At 47.6% G+C, this 7,758-nt stretch overlaps 1 pseudogene; it reads left to right on the forward strand.

Annotated features, from left to right (window-relative positions):
* The window catches only part of LOC135574115 (uncharacterized protein DDB_G0271670-like), a 7,916-nt pseudogene extending 158 nt beyond the window's left edge, over window positions 1–7,758 (forward strand).

A 7,758-nucleotide genomic window follows, 5' to 3' on the forward strand; every position in this document is an offset into this window, starting at 1 on the left:
TAGCAGCAGTAGAAGTAGTAGCAGTAGTAGCAGCAGTAGAAGTAGTAGCAGCAGTAGCAGTAGTAGCAGTAGTAGCAGTAGTAGAAGTAGTAGCAGTAGTAGCAGCAGTAGAAGTAGTAGCAGCAGTAGCAGTAGTAGCAGTAGTAGCAGTAGTAGAAGTAGTAGCAGTAGTAGCAGCAGTAGAAGTAGTAGCAGTAGTAGCAGAAGTAGCAGTAGTAGCAGCAGTAGAAGTAGTAGCAGTAGTAGAAGTCGTAGCAGTAGTAGCAGTAGCAGCAGCAATAGCAGCAGCAATAGCAGCAGCAATAGCAGCAGCAGCAGCAGTAGCAGCAGCAGCAACAATAGCAGCAGCAGCAGCAGTAGCAGCACCAATAGCAGCAGCAATAGCAGCAGCAGCAATAGCAGCAGCAGCAGCAGCAGCAGCAGCAATAGCAGCAGCAATAGCAGCAGCAGCAGCAATAGCAGCAGCAATAGCAGCAGCAGCAATAGCAGCAGCAATAGCAGCAGCAGCAGTAGCAGCAGTAGCAGCGGCAGCAGTAGCAGCAGCAGCAATAGCAGCAATAGCAGCAGCAGCAGCAATAGCAGCAGCAGCGGCAGCAGTAGAAGTAGTAGCAGCAATAGCAGCAGCAATAGCAGCAGCAGCAGCAATAGCAGCAGCAATAGCAGCAGCAGCAATAGCAGCAGCAATAGCAGCAGCAGCAGTAGCAGCAGTAGCAGCGGCAGCAGTAGCAGCAGCAGCAATAGCAGCAATAGCAGCAGCAGCAGTAGCAGCAGCAGCAACAGCAGCAGCGGCAGCAGTAGAAGTAGTAGCAGCAGTAGCAGCAGCAATAGCAGCAGCAATAGCAGCAGCAATAGCAGCAGCAGCAGTAGCAGCGGCAGCAGTAGCAGCAGCAGCAATAGCAGCAGCAATAGCAGCAGCAGCAGCAATAGCAGCAGCAATAGCAGCAGCAGCAATAGCAGCAGCAATAGCAGCATCAGCAATAGCAGCAGCAATAGCAGCAGCAGCAATAGCAGCAGCAATAGCAGCAGCAGCAATAGCAGCAGCAATAGCAGCAGCAGCAGTAGCAGCAGTAGCAGCAGTAGCAGCAGCAGTAGCAGCAGCAATAGCAGCAGCAATAGCAGCAGCAATAGCAGCAGCAGCAGTAGCAGCGGCAGCAGTAGCAGCAGCAGCAATAGCAGCAGCAATAGCAGCAGCAGCAGCAGTAGCAGCAGTAGCAGCAGTAGCAGCAGCAGTAGCAGCAGCAATAGCAGCAGCAATAGCAGCAGCAATAGCAGCAGCAGCAGTAGCAGCGGCAGCAGTAGCAGCAGCAGCAATAGCAGCAGCAATAGCAGCAGCAGCAGCAATAGCAGCAGCAATAGCAGCAGCAGCAATAGCAGCAGCAATAGCAGCAGCAGCAGTAGCAGCAGTAGCAGCAGTAGTAGCAGCAGCAGTAGCAGTAGCAGTAGTAGCAGCAGTAGCAGCAGCAATAGCAGCAGCAATAGCAGCAGTAGCAGCAGTAGCAGCAATAGCAGCAGCAATAGCAGCAGTAGCAGCAGTAGCAGCAGTAGCAGCAGCAATAGCAGCAGCAATAGCAGCAGCAATAGCAGCAGTAGCAGCAGTAGCAGCAGCAATAGCAGCAGTAGCAGCAGCAACAGCAGCAGCAATAGCAGCAGTAGCAGCAGTAGCAGCAGCAATAGCAGCAATAGCAGCAGTAGCAGCAGCAGCAGCAGCAGTAGAAGTAGTAGCAGTAGTAGAAGTAGTAGCAGTTGTAGCAGTAGTAGCAGCAGTAGAAGTAGTAGCAGTAGTAGAAGTAGTAGCAGTTGTAGCAGTAGTAGCAGCAGTAGAAGTAGTAGCAGTAGTAGAAGTAGTAGCAGTAGTAGAAGTAGTAGCAGTAGTAGCAGTAGTAGCAGCAGTAGAAGTAGTAGCAGTAGTAGAAGTAGTAGCAGTAGTAGCAGTAGTAGCAGCAGTAGAAGTAGTAGCAGTAGTAGCAGTAGTAGCAGTAGTAGCAGCAGTAGCAGTAGTAGCAGTAGTAGCAGTAGTAGCAGTAGTAGCAGTAGTAGCAGTAGTAGCAGTAGTAGCAGTAGTAGAAGTAGTAGCAGTAGTAGCAGTAGTAGCAGCAGTAGAAGTAGTAGCAGTAGTAGCAGCAGTAGAAGTAGTAGCAGTAGTAGCAGTAGCAGAAGCATTGGCATTAGCAGCAGTGTATTAATCTGAGGGAGAGAAGGCACAGAGAGAGCGAGGGATCTGTAAAGTGAGATTAGGTTTTTGGGCCAATGAGGGGCAATGAGTATCGGTCTAATCTGAGTAACGAGCCACTCTCAGGGCAACAGGGCAGCATAGCCACAAACCCCCCTAATCCAGATGAAAATCTGTCTGGGATTAAGGGAAAGGCAGAAGGGGAGAGGAGGGATTGGGAGGAAAGGGATGTTCAGATTGAGATTTTTCTATGCAAAAGCATAGTTGACCCAAAGGGGCCACATATACTCTATATACACTATATATGTGAAAGTATGTGGACACCCCTTCCGATTAGTGGGTTCAGATATTTTAGCCACACCCATTGCTGATAGGTGTATAAAATTGAGCACACAGCCATGCAATCTCCGTAGACAAACATTGGTAGTAGAATGGCTCAGTGACTTTCAACATGGCACTGTCATAGGATGCCACCTTTCCAACAAGTCAGTTCATCAGATTTATGCCCTGCTAGAGCTGCACCGGTTAACTGCAAGTGCTGTAATTGGGAAGTGGAAACGTCTAGGAGCAACAACACCTCAACAGCGTGTAAAAATCATCTGTCCTCGGTTGCAACACTCACTACCGAGTTCCAAACTGCCTCTGGAAGCCACGTTAGCACATCAACTGTTAGTCGGGAGCTTCATGAAATGGGTTTCCATGGCCGAGCAGCTGCACACAAGCCTAAGATCGCCATAAGCAATGCCAAGCGTCGGCTAGAGTGGTGTAATGCTCGCCACCATTGAGCAGTGGAAACGCATTCTCTGGACGGACTAATCTGGGTTTAGCGGATGCCAGGAGAACGCTACCTGCCACAACGCATAGTGCCAACTGTAAAGTTTGGTGGATGAGGAATAATGGTCTGGGGCTATTTGTCATGGTTTGGGCTAGGCCCCTTAGTTCCAGTGAAGGGAAATCTTAACACGACAGCATACAATGATATTCTAGACGATTCTGTGCTTCCATATTTGTGGCAACAGTTTGAGGAAGGTCATTTCCTATTTCAGCATGACACTATCCCCGTGCACAAAGCGAGGTCCATACAGTAATGGTTTGTCGAGATCATTGTGGAGGAACTTGACTGGCCTGCACAGAGCCCTGACCTCAACCCCATCGAACAACTTTGGGATGATTTGTAATGCCGACTGTGAGCCAGGTCTAATCGCCCAACATCAGTGCCTGACCTCACTAATGCTCTTGTGGCTGAATAGAAGCAAATCCCCACAGCAATGCTCCAAAATCTATTCCCTACAGCAATGCTCCAAAATCTATTCCCCACAGCAATGCTCCAACATCTATTCCCCACAGCAATGCTCCAACATCTATTCCCCACAGCAATGCTCCAACATCTATTCCCCACAGCAATGCTCCAACATCTTCCCCATTCCAACATCTATTCCCCAGCAATGCTCCAAATCTATATATTCCCCACAGCAATGCTCCAACATCTATTCCCCACAGCAATGCTCCAACATCTATTCCCCACAGCAATGCTCCAACATCTATTCCCCAGCAAAGCAATGCCCCACAGCAATCCCAACATCTATTCCCCACAGCAATGCTCCAACATCTATTCCCCACAGCAATGCTCCAACATCTATTCCCCACAGCAATGCTCCAACATCTATTCCCCACAGCAAAGCTCCAACATGTATTCCCCACAGCAATGCTCCAACATGTATTCCCCACAGCAATGCTCCAACATCTATTCCCCACAGCAATGCTCCAACATCTATTCCCCACAGCAATGCTCCAACATCTATTCCCCACAGCAATGCTCCAACATGTATTCCCCACAGCAATGCTCCAACATGTAGTGGAACGCCTTCCCAGACGAGTGGAAGATGTTATAGCAGTAAAGGGTGACCAACTCCATATTAATACCAATGATTAATATCCACATACTTTTGGTCATGTTGTGTATGTTAACTTTAAGTCACTTTGGATAAAGCCGTCTTCCAAAAAGGACAATTTCTATGTCCCAGTGGAACTCATTTATCAACATTTACGTAGAAATATGTATATTTGCCATTATGAATAAGGCGTGCACAAAGCCTGGCTGAGATGTATTGTTCATTTTGTGCATAAATTGATAAATGAGACCTATTGAGTTTGTGCAGTAGAGTTTCAGCTAAAGTTTGGGCCAAAAGAGAGTGAGGATCATCCTTACTGAGGTCCACACACGTCTTAGTTGCATATTAAGGTAGTGTAGTGAGCGGTTGTGGTCCGTCTGCATTCAAGGCTCTGAATGCACAATTGAAAAAAAAAGTTTCAATTTTTATTTTTATTTTTACCCTTCAAGTGCCAACTAAAGTGGCGTGTGTGAGTGTGTCTTGCCCTCCGTAGGGGCTTTTGTTTTTCACCACAAAAAAGTTAGCGGATGACAAGGTGCTGCGTGCCCTGAAATTATGGCCTGTTTATTCATATTTATTTCCCTGGCAGTTTAATTATTTTGCCCCATTGGATGGAGCACATAAAAACTCCCCCATCCCCCGATTGTAATTAGTATTCCCGGGAAATTATAACGGAGTTGTTTCGAATGCTGTCATTTTCAGGGGCCGTGTTGGAATTATGTCTCAATCAGTACAAGCTGAAATAATTACTTGTATACTTCTAACTACCCACATTTACCAAATGGCGTGCAATTTACAGCCATCAAGTCCTGCAAAGCAATCATTGGGCCAACTATAAATTCCTAGCAGTCCAACAGATGGATCGTGTTGCTGTGTTATTGTCAAGACTATCTTTCTGTATTGGGGTGAGGGTGGGCAGTGTGTGTGTGTGTGCTGTTACAGTGACATCCCAATGCTGAGATACACCCACCCCCCACCCTAACTGCCAGAGACCCCCCAGACAGAGGAAGCGACCCGTTTAAGTGACTATTCCCACACACACCATTAAACAGACTCAACATGGGCACAGGGGTGAACACAGATACACACACACACATTGTCCTTTCAGTGATTCCTCACACGCATCATTAGACAGTGGTGGAGGAATCTGTTTATTGTTGATGTATCTGCAGGTCTAGGCCTCTCCACTCTGCTCTCACCAACTCTCCATGTGTTAATCTATACTGCTGTTTGTAGTTACAGGTTCATATACTGAAAAGCAATGACGTGGTGGGATATACAGTATATCAGATTACTACTGCGATAAAATCACAATCTGTCCCGTTCTTAGGGATATTTTGCTTTATATAACTTGGATATGGGTCATATTTAAGCCTGTCAGGGCTGGAAGGAAATGACTGCCCTGGTTACAAAGCTGCTATAGTCTGAAGAGGTAAATAACAGCTTGTTGTTCTCTGGTTTGTATCTGACATGGCCTTAGTGATCCAGGCCCCTTGGCCTCCTCTCCCTGCCTGCCTGCCCTTCTCCCCCTGGATACAAGTCACCATGCTCTGGAGCAACGGGGATACAGGGGGATACAGGGGGAGACGAAAAGGAACCAAGACCCACCAACAAAGACAGTGGTAGGAAAATAAGAACTAATATACCCACACACAGGGAGTCATGCAGGCACAGACACACACACACACACACACACACACACACACACACACACACACACACACACACACACACACACACACACACACACACACACACACACACACACACACACACACACACACACACACACAGGGAGTCATGCAGGCACAGACACACACACAGGGAGTCATGCAGGTACAGACGCACACACAGGGAGTCATGCAGGTACAGACGCACACACAGGGAGTCATGCAGGTACAGACGCACACACAGGGAGTCATGCAGGCACAGACACACACACAGGGAGTCATGCAGGCACAGACACACACACAGGGAGTCATGCAGGCACAGACGCACACACAGGAAGTCATGCAGGCACAGACACACACACAGGGAGTCATGCAGGTACAGACACACACACACACACACACACACACACACACACACACACACACACACACACACACACACACACACACACACACACACACACACACACACACACACAGGGAGTCATGCAGGCAGACAGACACACACAGGTACAGGGAGTCATGCAGGTACAGACACACACACAGGGAGTCATGCAGGTACAGACACACACACAGGGAGTCATGCAGGCACAGACACACACACAGGAGTCATGCAGGCACAGACACACACACAGGGAGTCATGCAGGCACAGACACACACACAGGAGTCATGCAGGCACAGACACACACACAGGGAGTCATGCAGGCACAGACACACACACAGGGAGTCATGCAGGCACAGGCACACACACAGGGAGTCATGCAGGCACAGGCACACACACAGGGAGTCATGCAGGCACAGACGCACACACAGGGAGTCATGCAGGCACAGGCACACACACAGGGAGTCATGCAGGCACAGACACACACACGCCTGGCAAATCAAACACACAAACACACCACGCAGCAGCCAAACCCATTAATTTGATGTAACTACATAAACTTCCTTTTCTGTTGTCCTTGAGAATCTCTCGACTGATCCTCTCTTATTACTGTAGGCTCCCTCCCTCCCTCCCTCCCTCCCTGCTTCCTCCAATCTTTATTATTAGTGGAATTATTCACTTGGCTTCTGCGGCAGGTGAATAAATTGGGTGTTGGGGCGTGCGTGCGTGTGTGCGTGTGTTTTCTTTCCCTGGCATACATTTGTGTTGCATTAACAGAGAGAAGAGCTGGGGCCTAATCCCTCTGGGATAGGCCACTCATGTTCTGTTTCAAACCAACATAATTACAGGCAGCGTATCCACTCACCTATTGGACTCCTTTACAAACCCAGCACCCCAGCAGAGACACAGACAACATAATTACTTCTCTTTTCTCATTTATGGGAGGGAAAATTTGCTATCAAACCTGAGAGAGAGAGGAGCAGAGGGGTAGGTGTGTATGAGGGGCAAGGAAATTGTATTCTTTTCAAATGAGATGATGGAATGGGATGTGGTATGTGTCTGAGTACACCTGGCCAGGTATTGAACTCGTGTCACCTGCTTTACATTGGACTGTGTTTGCCCACCTAGCTAAAGCCTCAAACACATTGTCGTGGAGAACTTAAACTAGTTCCATCTCTCTCTGAAGAACTCTGCGTTTGACTGACCAGATTGTCATGGGAAGTCAATGAATTATTTTGGATAATTATCAAGAGTTTACACCTGAGCCATTAACATTGACAGTGGCGATATTTCCAAACATATTGTAACACATGTTTGATTTTGGGGAATTACTTTTGTTCCTTCCATTGGTATATTTTCACACATATTTGAATGTAAGGCTTTTTAGAAGGCCTTTTGATCCTCCCAGGAGAGAATAATTAGAGTAAATAATAAAACACACAAACACACACGTTTATTTCCCCCATATGGTATTTTCTTTACATGCTGGAACAGTAGAGTTGAGTTGCCTTGTGTAGCTATACTATGCTGTCAACAAAAATATACTGCACATCCATTATGAACACAGTACAGAGGCTCTTGTTCCCTGTGCGTTACCTCAGGAGCCCTCTGCCAGCTGCACACAGGTGATAAAGTCAGGTTAG

This window comes from Oncorhynchus nerka, linkage group LG12, assembly GCF_034236695.1.
Source record: "Oncorhynchus nerka isolate Pitt River linkage group LG12, Oner_Uvic_2.0, whole genome shotgun sequence".
Classification (NCBI taxonomy): domain Eukaryota; kingdom Metazoa; phylum Chordata; class Actinopteri; order Salmoniformes; family Salmonidae; genus Oncorhynchus; species Oncorhynchus nerka.